Source organism: Cucumis sativus, chromosome 7, assembly GCF_000004075.3.
Source record: "Cucumis sativus cultivar 9930 chromosome 7, Cucumber_9930_V3, whole genome shotgun sequence".
NCBI lineage: Eukaryota > Viridiplantae > Streptophyta > Magnoliopsida > Cucurbitales > Cucurbitaceae > Cucumis > Cucumis sativus.
Genome location: NC_026661.2, coordinates 11,519,536 through 11,534,836, shown reverse-complemented (window position 1 = coordinate 11,534,836; position 15,301 = coordinate 11,519,536).

The window sequence follows — 15,301 nt, the reverse complement described above, 5'->3', positions numbered from 1 at the left end:
GCAAAATATTAATATTGCAAATAATTTTATCAAAACTCTCACTCAATCTAAATAACATAATTTAAATCACTAAGATAAATGGATAATTCAAATCATATTTTATATCATTATCATTATATATTCATAATACATAAAAATACAGTTGATATATAATTTATGTGATCATCATAAAAACAATTCCACGTGATTTACATCACAATTTGTGGTTAGATATTGCAATAATTTCATAAAACTTCATACAATCATAAATTACTTTTCAAAATTTAATTACATAATTTAAAATTTAAAGATAAGTGGATACTTTAAACGTAACATATGCATAACACAAAATATAATTAATACATGATCATCAATTTCAACATAAACTAAATATATGCATACTAAATATATTAACATTTTGAAAAAATCATCAAAATATAAACTTTAAATAGATTGTAAGATGAATAATATTTTTAGCAACATCCTAATCTTCATTAGATTTTAATTCCTTTAGTTATGAATTAGAATATTAATTGAATGCACTTACGATTCTTATAAACAAAATAATTGTATCGATAATTAATTATTAACAAAACAAAACAATCAAATTGATAATTGATCTTTTAACCAAAACAATCAAATTATGATTATCATTAAAGAAACAAACATACATTATGGCCGACGGGACATGCAGATTAATAATTAAAGGAACAAAATACACCATGGTGATGGTGGTTTTGTGCATATATATATATCATTAAATCTCTTTCTTCCTCAGGCTTTCAAACTTAATTCAAATTAACAATAAATAATTAAATAATATTTAATCAAATGATAAGTCAAGAATCTTTAATTCAAATGATAATTGATAATTAAACAATCTTAGTTCAAATTGATGAAAACATGAAGTGGAAACATTAAAAACAAATTATTAATCATTCATGTAAAATGACAAGTTCTCACCAACGCTCTAATACCACGTATAAACTTTAGTTTCATGATTATACAATGAAACTCTAACATTGTATATAACAATAAATACCAATATATTTGAATTAGATGATTTTACAAACTACACTTAGATAAAAAAATCACATACCTTGATCCATAAATGGTCTTCTCTCTCACTTGACCTCATTTAACATAATTAATTTTCTTGATGGAAAAGTGAATTACATGAATGAGGCAGTGAGAGCACTAATCCCTAAGGTTTTATTTATAGACACCATCCATCATGGTGTTTAATTAGAACATTATCTTTTTACCTCATTAGCCTAATAAAATAATGAGCCCTAAAACGATAAAATTACATGTAATGCACATGGACCACATTAACAATAATATTATATTTAAAATAAATCTAACAATTCATTCCAAGAACTTATCCGAAAATTCAAATATGATTGAACTGAAGTGAAATTTGAGAGGGAAATTAATGGAGTAGAAGGGAAAATGATATGAATCATAGATGGAGAGAGTAGAAGACAATGATAAAATAGAAAAAATGGAAAGAGGAAGAAGGAGGGGTAAGGATTAATAATAGATTTTATGTGAAATCATTGTAAGAGTCAATTTGATTTATGGTGAAAATAATCAATCTCTTTTTGCCACAAGCCGACCAAATCCCAACAATGAAATCCAACAACCTACATAATGCAATCTTACTCTATTTATTCTCATATCTTTAACCTTCTTCTTACTGACCTCCTTCCTTTTATCTTCATCTTCCTCCTTTATTTCTTCTTCTGTTGAACACTTAGATCCTCCTTCCTCATTAGTGGTAGAATTCTATCTTCATCTTCTTCATTAAAGAGTCATTTCCATCTTTATTCTTCTTAGATTAATTGACTAAAATAGTTGTCGAACAATTCCTCAATTATTATTCTTTTGTGTTAGTAGATTCTATATTACTTACTGATAGACTTTTATCGATCTTTATTAGTGATAGACTTATCAGTTTCTATCATTGATAGATACTGATATACTTCTAACAACATCCATTAATGATAGACTTCTATGAACCCTCTATCAATGATAGACTTCTATCAACCTTTACCAATAATAGATTTCTATCAACCTCTACCAATGATATACTTCTATAAAACTCTATCAATGATTAATTCATTGTCTATCTCTGATAGATAGTGATAAATAACTATGAATGTCTGTCTAAGATAGATAGTGATATTGTTCTATCACTTAATTTTCCATTGTCTATGATTATCATTTTAATTACTATTGTGAAACTAGCAACAAAACTACCAATTTCTATGATTATCATTTAATCACTTGGTCTATATCACTTATATCACTTTAGCTATAAAAACTTATAACTTTCTATCATTGATAGATAGTGATAGACTTCTATTATAATTTATTAATGAAATAAAGTTGTACATTTCTATTATTGATAGTCAATGATAGACTTCTATTAGACGTCTATCAACTTCTATTAATGATAGAAAGTTGTACACTTCTGTCATTGATAAAATATTGATAAACTTCTATCACTATCTATCAATGATAGAAAGTAATATACACTTGTATCATTGATAAAATTATATCACTCTACTTCATTTAAGTTACCCTTAATGTTTTCTTGTATATCATCGTGACATAGAGTTGGAGATTACTTTTGTTGCATGAAAAAAGAACCTAAGGAAGAAAATTATATTTATTCTCTATTGATAGACATTGATATCATTGTCTATTGATAGTGATAACAGAGGGAGAGAGAGAGGGGGGAGATGAAGTGAGCATTCAAATCATTATGGGGAGAGGGAAAAGGTTTCGATTGGGAGAGTAAGTGGTGAGGATACGGGAGAACAGGGACCAACTAATGAGGAATATGGGGACCAAACTCCACTTGTTGAGCTCGATCAAATTAGACAGATATCAGACAGATTGTTAGAGAAAAATATGCAAGTAGTTAAAGAGAATGACTCTAGTGCTCAAATGAGAGATAACATCATAACTAAGACCAATTTAGAATCTATCCCAAGATAACGAGGCTTCCATAGAAAGAGTAGGTGTGTCCTTGAATGATTTAAGGAGGGTGAGAGCATGAGAGTGAAAAAGGGGAAGAGAAAGTTGGAGGAAGATGTGCTTTTTAAAAATGATATGATATCTTTGATAGGTAATAAACAAGAAGTGGATCATGCCCACCCAGTAATGAAAATGGTGGAGGCTTTAGAAGAGCCTTGCTAGATGCAATGAATATTATATGTTGGAGTGCTTGGGGTATGTGGAGCCTAAGAGCGTTCAATGATCTCCAATTGGTGGTCAAATAGAAAAACCCTAAATTAGTGTTCTTTTCAGCAACGAAATGTGATGGAAGGCATATGGAGAAGATTAAAGGACAATTGACATTTCATGGTTGTTTTACTGTAAATTCAGATGTTAAGAGTGGAGTGCTTTGTTTACTATGGAAGGATGATGTTGATATCTGAATTCAGTCTTATTCTAGAAGTCATATTGATTGTGCAGTCAGTTGGAAAGATAAACATTGGCGTTTTACAAGAATTTATGGTTGTCCAAAGAGAAAAAAACAAGTGTTTTACTTGTGAACTTGTTAGAAAACATCATAATAGTGATGAATTGGCGTGGCTTGTAGGGGGTGATTTAAATGCAATGTTTTGGAGAAGCGAGCAGAAGAGTGAATTTATTATATACAATAGAAATATGGATTGGCTTCTGGAAGTTGTATGTGATTCAAATCTGAATGATTTGGGTTATATGGGCAAATTCTTTACTTGGTCAAATAAATAGATATCTCAGAAGCCAATCATGAAAAGGTTGGATAGATTTTTGGGCAATGAGGAGCTTCGTCTTTGTTTTTCGAGTCTTTAGATCACTCATTTCTAGTGCCTATCATCGAATCATATATCAATTTACTTTGTTGGTGATTCTGATAAGCATTCTTCATGGGTGAGGTGGAAATTTTGGGCTTTTAAGTATGAAGAGATGTGGTTGCATGTTAGGCCACCAATAACTCATATGTATAGAAGGGGGGGCAAGAAAGAAATTACAAGCAAGACAATATGGTAGTTAGAGATGTCAGCGGTCCTTGCACCACGTGGCAACAATAGAAGAGAATTATATTTGTAAGTGCTTTGTACTAGGGTTGGGCATTTTGAATATTGTGTGTATTTTGAATGAACTGAGTTCCATTGGGAGAGGACGACTCTCTTATTTGGCTGGAACTATTGTGACTTTCTGATATTTTGTGTTGATAGTTATAAATTATATATCAACTATTCTTCTTGGATATTTGTGTGTTTGAGTAGCTGTATAGGAATATCTCTGTTTGGTATATGTTTCTGGATTGATATTCTATAGGTATCAAGGGAGCCTACCATTGGTATAAGAGATAGTCGAAATCTTGGGGAGGTGGAAGAAAATGACAGAAAATAATCGAAGAATGTTTGAATGCTTCTGAAGCTAAGATTGAAGCGATTAAAAAAGAAGTTCAGAGGTTACCGATTCTGGAGAAAATGATGGAAAAAATGCATGCAATGTTAACAGAGATGTATGAAGACCGACAACGGCATCAGGGAGGATCGAAACTGACCGGTGTAAGCATTGGCAAGAGGAAACTTCGAACGGATGACATCACCAAAGGAAATGAGGAAGGAGAAACGTCTCTAAGCTTGAAAACAGGAGCGGGACAGGATCAAATCAAAATTTTAAAACTAGAGATGCCAGTTTTCAATGGAGAAGACCCAGATGGTTGGATTTATCGAGTGGAACACTATTTCTAGATGCACTTACTGAATAAACAAGAGAAGCTGAGGGATAGTCGGTATGAAAGAGAAAATATTATGCTGGTTTCGTTGGACGAAAGATCGAAAGCATTTTCGATCGTGGAAAGAATTGAAGAAATGGATGTACAACCGGTTCCGTTGTCGAGAGCATGGAACTAGTTGCACCAATTTTTGGCCAGAAAACAAAAGAGTTTGGTGGGTGATTATGTGCAATGCTTTGAGGAATTATCGACATTGTTATCAGAGATGGCCGATGATGTTTTGATAGGGACATTTACGAACAGTTTGGATCCAGTGATAATAATGGATGTTTTTGCAATGCGGACCGTGGGCCTGGAAAATATGATGGATGCGACCCAGTTGGATGAGAAGAAATTAGAAATGGCTCGGGCTTCTCAAGGTCCATATGCAAAAGAAGGAAAACCATCCCAGAAACAAGGAGCAAAAGTTTTAGAAAACCCTACAATAAAAATTGTGACATTAGCTGAGAGGGTCCCCACGCATTCACCTACTATGATCACTTTGCAAGGCGTCACATCTGGAAGTGGGGTTCGACGAGAAAATACTTTTCGAAGGTGGACGGATTCTGAGTTGTAAGCAAGGCGTGACAAGGGATTTTGTTATCAGTGTGACAAACCGTTTAGTAAAGGACCCACGGGAAAAAACAAAGAGCTTTGCTCTTACCTGGTAGCGAATGATGTAGAGGACATAGAGATGGAAGACGTCGAGCACGAGAATGCAATGGTTGAAGTCAAACCAATTGTGGAATTATCCTTGAATTCAGTGGTGGAACTGATAGCTCCGGGTACGTTTAATGTTTAAAGAGCTGTGGAAGATAGAGAGATAGTAATCATGGTGGATTGTGGAGCAACTCAGAATTTTATCTCACTCAAGCTGGTAGACAATTAAGAAATTGCCAATGACTGAAACAACCAACTACGACGTCATTATGGGGATCCAAGAAGGCAGTGCAAGATCGAGGAATGTTCAAAGGCATCATTGTGGGGCTGCCAATACTAACCATAATTGAGGATTTCTTACCGTTGAAATTGGGTAACTTAGATATGGTACTTGAAATGTAGTGGCTTCGAAAGCAAGGTGCTATGACCGTTGATTAGAAGGCATTAACCATGACATCCATTGTCGGGGACACTAAGGTAATCTTGAAAGGAGATCCCTTACTGACTAGAATGGAAATATCCTTGAAAGTGCTAATTAAAAAGTGGCAACCGGACGATTAAGGATTATTGACTTCAGGACCATGGGAATCTCCAAGGTCGATCAGATGTTGGTTGCAATGGAATCAATAGAAGAAATCCAACCCGAAATTAAACGATTACAACATGAATTCGAAGATATATTCGTTATGCCGATAGGCTGTCCTCAAATGCGACAGATTGACCACATAATCCAATTAAAGAAAGGTACAGATCCCATCAATGTAAGACCATATCGTTACCCACACGCCCAGAAAAAACGAGATCAAAAAATTGGTGAACGAGATGCTGGCTTCAGGTATTAAAAGATTGAGCATCAACCCCTTTTCCAACTTGGTTATTTTAGTAAAAAAGAAGGATGAGGGATGACAATTTTGTGTCGACTATAGGGCTTTGAATTGAGCTACGATACCTAATAAATTCCCTATTTCTATGATTGATGAGTTGTTGGATGAGTTGAATGGCTCTAAGTGTTTTCTCCAATATAGACTTGAAGTCGGGTTACCATCAAATTCGGGTACAAGATGAAGACGTGAGGAAGACGACTTTCAGAAGACATGAGGGTCATTACGAGTTTTTTCTTATGTCGTTCAGCCTCACGAATGCTCTGACAACATTCCAAGCTCTAATGGATCAGGTTTTTAGACCCTACTTGCGTAAATTTTTGCTGGTATTTTTTTTAATGATATTTTGGTTTACAACAGAGATGTATCAGCCCATTTAGAGCACCTCACCTTGATATTTCAATTACTTCTGCAAGATAGTCTCTTCATTGATCGAAGAAGTGCCAGTTTGCAAAAGATCGGATTGAGTACTTGGGTCGTTGGGTTTCAGCAAAAGGAGTGGAAGCTGACCAATAGAAGGTTAGAGCTATGTTGGAATGGCCAAGTCTAAAAAATGTGAGAGAATTATGAGGTTTCTTGGGGTTGAGTGGTTACTACCGACACTTCGTGACAAATTATGGTGCTATCGCCACTCCCCTAACTTGATTGACAAAGAAAAATAGTTTTCGTTGGACAGAAGAAGTAACCAAAGCATTTGAATCATTAAAGAAGGCTATGGTCACATTACCGGTCCTATCACTACCAGATTTCTAATTGCCATTTGAAATAGAAATGGATGCTTTTGGGGTTGATCTTGACGCAAGTTTATCACAGAATAAGAGACCCATTGCATACTTTACCCAGAAATTATCAGAGACGGTCAAGGAAAAGTCTATTTATGAAAGAGAGCTAATGGAAATCATATTAGCTGTTGAGAAATGGTGAGATTACTTCTTGGGACATCGTTTTATTGTATATACTGGCCAAAAGGCCTTGTGGCACATCCTGGAACAAAGGGATATTTTACCGGGTATTTAGAAATGGATGATGAAAATTGATCGACTTTAATTTTGAAATCTTTTATTAAGCAAGACTGGAGAACAAGGCATTGAATGCTCTTTTGCACATTCATGTGGAGGCATAGTTGAATGTGATTAGCGTGCACTCTTTGTTGATCTTGAGGCAGTTGAGAAAGAAGTTCAAGGGGATGAGAAGTTGAAAAATATATTTGACCAAGTGGTTCAAAACTAGGAATGTGTGCCTCGTTATTCAAAATGACATGGGAAATTATTTTTTAAAGGCATATTGGTCCTCCCAAGGACATCTAGCTTGATTTTGACCATCCTACACACCTTCCATGATTCTATGGTTGACGGCCATTCGAGGTAGTTACGAACATATAAAACAATTGTGGCGAAATTGTTTTGGGAAGGAATGAAGAGTGATATCAAGATTTATGTTGATCAGTGTTTGATTTGCCAACAAAACAAAATACAAGTCTTGTCTATGGTCGGTTTGTTGCAACCCCTTTCCATTCCCAACAGAATTTTGGAAGATATATCAATGGATTTTATAGAAGGCTTGTCGCCCTCCAAGGAGTTTGACACGATCCTTGTGGTGGTAGATCGCCTTTGCAAATACGCTCACTTTTTAACCTTGGGACACTTATTTTCAACCAAAACAGTTGCCATACTATTCATAGAGGAAGTTGTTTGTCTCCATGGGTACCCCCTCCATTGTCTCCGATAGGGATTGTATGTTCTTGAGTCAGTTTTGGAAAGAGATGTTCCGTTTGCAAGGAACCCATTTGAAGAAAAGTACAACTTACCACCCACAAACAGATGGACAATCGGAAGTTGTGAACAAAAGTGTGGAGTTATACTTGCGATGTTTTTGTCATGAAAAACCAACGACATGTGGAGTGAAAAAAATAGCATGGGTAGAGTATTGGTACAATACCACCTACCACGCCTTCATAAAAAATACTCTCTATGTAATCGTTTATGGATGTCCCCCCTTCAATTATTTCATATGGACATCTGGGTTCCAGTCCAAATGATTCAGTAGAATCACAGTTGCAGTCTAGAGATGAGCTTCTTGTTACTCTAAAGCAACACTTGCAACACGCCCAAGAACAAATGAAAAAATTCACAAATGTACATCGTCGCAGATGTATATTTAAAAGTACAGTCGTATAGACAACAGTCATTGGCTATAAAGCACGGTGAAAAACGGTCATCAAAACTTGGACTATGAATGGTATTTGGGAGAGTAGGGGAAGTAGCCTACTTGTTAGACGTGATAGATAATGCTTTAATCCACCCTGTTTTCCACGTGTCCCAACTGAAGAAGATAGTAGGAGACAAGCATCATGTGCAGCCAAACATTTCCCTACTTAATTACCAAATAGAATTAGTGTTATAGCCTAAAAATGTGACTGCACTGCACTGGAATGATATCAAACGTAATTGGGAGTATTTAGTTCAGTGGAAACATCAAACAACACACGAAGTCACTGGAAAATCTTATGTGGTGCTAAAAAGCCAATACCTTGAATTCCACCTTGAGGACAAGGCGTCTCTTCTCCAATGGGATATTGTTAGGCCATCAATAACCTATAAGTATAGAAGGAGGGAAAAGAAAGAAATTACAGGCTAGACAATATAGTAGTTAGAGATGTTAGTGGTCCTTGCACCACGTGGCAACAATAGAAGAGAGTTATATATGCAGATGTTTTGTGCTAGGGTTGGGCATTATGAATATTGTGTGTATTATGAATGAACTGAGTTTCATTGGGAGAGGATAACCCTCTTATTTGGCTGGAACTATTGTAACTTCCTGGTATTTTGTGTTGATAGTTATAAATCATATATCAACTATTCTTCTTTGATATTTGTGTGTTTGAGTAGTTGTATAGGAATATCTCTATTTGGTGTATGTTTCTGGATTGATATTCTGCAGGTATCGAGGGAGCCTACCAATGCAATACCAAGATTGTGTCGATAATATCAGACAATGATGGCTTGAATCCTTTGCGAGTAGTAATATTAGTAGTGATCAACAAGTCTTGGAGGTAAAGCATTCCATTGAAAATTGTAGAAATCAGTTTTTTTAGTGGCGAAGGAACAATCCTTGCAATCACTTCATGGAAGCAAAAATGTTAAGATCAGATTCAACATGCTAATAGATGATGTGTGCCTGGGTCAAACTTTTCTGTTGTTAATGAGTTTAATAATGTGTTTTGTTTTATATTTCAAATCATTATTCATTTTGGGTCACCGAGTGAGAGAATTATTAACCAAGCTTTGATGGGTATTCAGGAGAGGGTTATTCAACCAATAAATAATTTTTTATTCAACATGTTTACTGAAGAAGATGTGTAAAAAGCTTTATTTAATATGGATCCTTCTAAGGCTCCTAGGTCTGATGACTTTCTTGCATTATTCTATCAAAAACACTAATATTGTGATTGTTTGTCTTGTTGTTCTCAACAAGAAAGTTTCCATTGGGGATTTTAATCATACTAATATTGTCCACATTACGAAAAAGAAGTGTCCTTCAGGGATGGTAGAGTTTTGTCCAATCAGTTTATGCAATGTTATCTACAAGATTGTGGCTAAAGCCCTAGTTAATTGAATGAAAGGAATCCTTCGATTCCCAGAGTGCTTTTATCTCTAGCAAATTGATGTCGGATAACATCGTTCTTACTCATGAGATTCTTCATTATATTTCAAATAAGAAGCAGGGGAAGCAATGATATGTTACACATAAATTAGATATGAGTAAGGCTCATGATTGAGTTGAATGGTTATTTTTACAAAGAGTTATGAGCAGAATGAGTTTTCATGAGGATTGAATACGTTTGATCATAGATTGTATTTCAACAGTGAGATATTCTATTATGATTAATGGTCATCCATCACATGTCTTTTCCCCTTAGCGAGGTCTTCGCCAAGAGGATCCCCTTTCTCCATACTTTTCTATTCTGACAGAAAGTTTTTCCTTCTATCCTTATTCTCAAAGTCTAAACATCTAATTTGATTGGGTGCAAGATTGTGCGCTCGACTCCTAGTTTCTTTCATTTGTTCTTTGTTGATGATAGTTTACTTTTTTACAAAGCAAGTCATGATGCTTGTATGAGGATCAAAGAGATTCGCTTTTTTCAAGGAAAAAAAGTTGGGACTTCCAATTCACCAAGGAGAAGATCAAAAAATGTATGGCATCGTGGAAGGGTTCTTTATTCTCATTTAGCGATAAAGAGGTCCTTATCAAAGTGGTGGCGCAAGCCCTTCCTACCTACGTTATGTCTTATATGAGTATGAGGGTTTTTGTGCTGAATGTTGTTAAATACATATGGCTTGTTTTTTGTGGAGTTCTTCTTTGGAGAAACCAAAAATTCATTGGTTGAAATGAGAGCCTTTTCACAGGCCTAAGTTTGAGGGTGGACTTGGCTTTCAAGCATGGGGTCTCCTCCAAAATTCATTCATCCTTGCTTTCCAATACTTTCAAAGGAAAATACTTCCCTATATTGGAGTTCTTGGACGCTAATTTTGGAAACGATTTTTCATATGCGGAGGAGTATTTTGTGGGGGTAGAGATCTCTTTCATAGAAGGATTCACATGTGTATTGGAATTGGAAAGAAACCATGGTGTTCATGTTGGGTTTTATGTCTACATAGTAAATACAATATGTTGACTGTCATTAATAAAGTGTTATTTTTGTAATTTGAATAGAATGTTATTATTATAATTTAAATAAAGTATTATTGATTATATTAATAATTTTGTCGTAATAATCTAAATTCATTTAACTAACATCCTAAGTTGTTTGATGAGTGTAGAAACATTCAGAGATCAATGTTCGAGATACAACTTAAAGAGTCTATAGTATAGAGATAATACTAGGCATCTTATCGGTTTCTTAGCATCCAAATAAAAACCAAAATTTTAAGTTAAAACCATAGTTTAATTTACATCAATATGTCAATATTATATTTTCACATATTCCCATGAGTTTGATATCAATAGAAGGGAAGAATTGACATTTTCATTTTTTTATTACATCCTAGACGGATCTACGAATCACAAGAAATAAATATGAAAATGACATTGATATAAATATAACATAAATAAGAGACATGTTTACTTATTTAAAAATAATAAAATATTTCTTTACTAACACATGCAATAATTAGTCAAATAAAAAACAGATCTCACACTAATAGATGTATCAGATTATCACTGTGTGTTAATAGTCAAATACATTTTTTATTTGACAATTAATTGTAGGTTAATTACAACAATAACTATTCAGATGCTTGTGTACGTGATCTATCATTTTGTGTTAATAGCCAAATAAATTTAAAACTATAATTTTAACTTAAAATTTTGGTTGGTAAGCAAGTTTGTGTAAAACTTGGATTAATCCGAGTATTTTTTTAGCTCAATATATTTATGAAACTTTTCAATAGTTCAGATATATCTTTTAAACAAAACTTTAATGGTTTCCATCCAAAACTAATGAAAATGATATTTTACTTTTATTTTTTTACTTTTGAGACTTTAAGGATATTTTAGATACAAACTACAATGTTTATGAACTTTTTTTCTTAATTTAACCTAACAAAAATAATAGAAAAATGAACATAAAGTAGACTAGGGTTTACTTTTTATTATTTATTTATTTATTTAATATATATAATAGCACATGTATGGAAAATATAGAAGTTTGTAATCAAAATGTTTGAATTGTTTATTTATTTTAATAAGTTCTATTTTTATTAGTAATTAGTTTGAACTATTTATTTGTTGATTTTAATATATAATGAAAGTACATGTGTTTGTTTATTTATTTTAATAGGTAACATAGATTGTGATTATTATAACAATACGTGAGTAATTTGGAAATTAAATCCCTAATTTCTGGGGCAATTTTAAAAATAACAAAACAAATTAAAATATTTACAAGCTATAGCAGAATTTTAGATTCTATGACTGATAGTCTTCTATCACTATAGCATATCAATGACAATTAGTGATAGAATTTGTTATAAGTTGTAAATATTTTGTAAAATCTACTATTTTTTTAAAAAAATCCTTCCTTAATTCCACTATAACATATATTTGAAAATAAAAATATTGAAAATTTCAAACATTAGAAATATTTTACATTATATTACTTAAAAAATTTAAATATTAAATAAATGAATAATTTACTTTCAATAATTTATTTTAACTTTGAATTAAGAATTTAACCTTTAGGTTGTTTACTAGTTTAAAATAAAAATATATATTTTAAAAACTTGTAAACCTCAAAATTTTAAAATACATTTTTAAAAGGTTAATTTTCATAAATGTAACAAAACATCAAAATACTTACAGTCGTGTATCAAAAAAGAAAAGCCCATGAAGTCGGTAAAATATTTTCATAAATTTTAGATTTGCTCACCTTTGATATTTCAAATAATTCATCACTTTTCTTTTTGTTTTTCTTCTATGTGATTTCTTCATTTTCTCTTCCAGATTTCTTCAGCTCCTCTTCCAAATTTTCTTTCTTCTATTTTTATTCTTCTTTTTCTTTCTTTCTTCATCTTCTTTCTCTTTCTTCGAGATCCTCTTCAAGAATATCAAGATCATTTAAATATCATTTTAATATGGCCAAAATGTTCGCTTACCAAGTCAACACGATCGTTTAGATTTGAAGCTCTTTCCCATTGTTTAAAAAGAACTAGTTGATCGTGTGGATATGATCTAAACAATGGCTTAATTAGCATAGTCAACACGATTATGATGGCTATGGTAAGCAATTATTTAGATCATATCTTTTCCTACAGGATCGTACATCATTTTCTACATTATCATATATTATTTCCTACACTATCGTTTATATTTAAAGCATTTTTACTCATTAAAAAGAAAACTACACGATCGTGTTGATACTGTTATACAGATTATCAAATTATTATGAAAATTATTATCACGATAAACAGAAACTCATCCATAAATATAAATATGAGCCCAACGAATTCATGTGGTCTCCTTAAGACAAATTTATTCACCCTAGTGCTCGAGTATAAAGAGTAATTGCCTCCCAGAATAGAACAGATCACCTTTCTTCTAAGTAGAGCCCCCCATATAAAAGATTAACGAACTAAACCTTGTGAATCTACCGAACGTTAATATTGTGGTTATGGAGAGAAATTTGTTTACAGAAGAAAAAGAATTATTGATATGTTTTTTATTTCAACTAAAAGGACTTATTTATACACTTTTCGTAGCCATTCGAAAAGTCATATCCTTTAGTTATTAACACTTTTCATGAAATGATGCATCCACTCATGATACATCCATTCATGAAGAATCATAAATAATAACCATTTATTCCAACAATCCCCCTACCCCTCATAAATGGTAAATTGACAAATGGGAGAAAATAAGCGTTTGGTATATATCAATGGAGAACCTATATGAGGATAAGTAGTATAAACTTTGAACTTTACCTAGTAAAAATCAATCGAGTTTACTTGGTTAATCAGTGGACATGATGCCTTGAACTGTCAACCGTTCTAAAGTTTACTAAGACAATAGATATCACACAGCTTCTCATTATAACAAAGTTTGTTCTCATGGTTGTGTTTGTTTTGGCCTTGAACATCGTTTGGTCTTGTGAGTGTTTTAGAGAATTTTTTCTTAAAATTCTCACATAAGTGGTCCATTCACACTCACATAGATGGTTTCTATACAGAACATCGTATATGTTCTTTTTATTAATAAATGTCACTAACAGAAATCATTAAAAACATAAGGCTTACCCTAATACCATACTGGCACTACCTCATCATTCGTAGAATGTGTAAAAAAAATTCTAATGTAGTGCTTGTTGTGTTATTTAGAGATCGATTTTCCCGTTGAACCTAAATCTTGGGATCTCTAGTTAACTAGGTTGAGTTGCCTCTCTAGATAACTTCATACTATAGGCTTTAATCCCATTCTTTTTTATGAATTTTCAACCAACTCCCTGGTTAGACCTTTAGTAAGTGGATCCGCTATATTATCTTTTGACCTCACAAAGTCAATTGTGATAATTCCACTAGAGAGTAGTTGCTTGATTGTATTATGTCTCCATCGTATATGTCGAGACTTACCATTATACATAATTGTCTCAGACCGGACACTTTTACTCATTTTACTATCTATATGTGAGTCAAAAGAATCAGTCATACCTTGATCTCGTAGAGATTCAGAGTATTGGGTTGAAGGCGACTGATTAACAGGGGACCCAACTTCTTTTCTAAGATTCCTCCTATAGTAGGTTTTCCAAAGGACTTGGTTCGTAGGTAGGACTATGTAGTGAGGATCTAGGCTTGGTATGGTAACGAGAATAGGATTGGTAGACTCTCACCCCAGTTAGAGTTAGACTCTTCACTCTCACTCTCTTCCTAAAGATATCTAACGGGAATGAAAGGACAATTTTTGAGAAAGGTAACATCCATGGAGACAAAGGACTTATGAGAAGATGGATGAAAGTATTTATAGCCTCATTGATGCAGAGAGTAACCAACAAAAACACATGCCTGAACCCAAGGAAAAAAACTTAGATGGGATTAGGGCCATGGTTATGAACATAGGCTGTGCACCCGAATACCCTAAGAGGAACATCATTTACGTGAAAATCTGAATACCGAGAGAAAAACCACGATTGTTTGTTGTTATTATTTTCTAATAAATAATACAATAGTACAAAGGAGAATAAAGATAATATACAAGAAATAAAAAAGGAAAAGATTTAGAAGTTCAAAAAAATATTTTCATAATCTTTCCATAAATATTCTAAGATTGTATAGATTGTCGTTACTATTCTTATCTATATTTGCTTTTGTTACTTTATAATCATAAGTAAGTTGAACTTAAAAGAAGTATACTTGATTCATTATGAAAGAAGAAATAAATATATAATGTATATGTTTGCAGCTGCATATTTCATCATCCCATTACAAGGAGTATAAAAGTAGTCTATTGT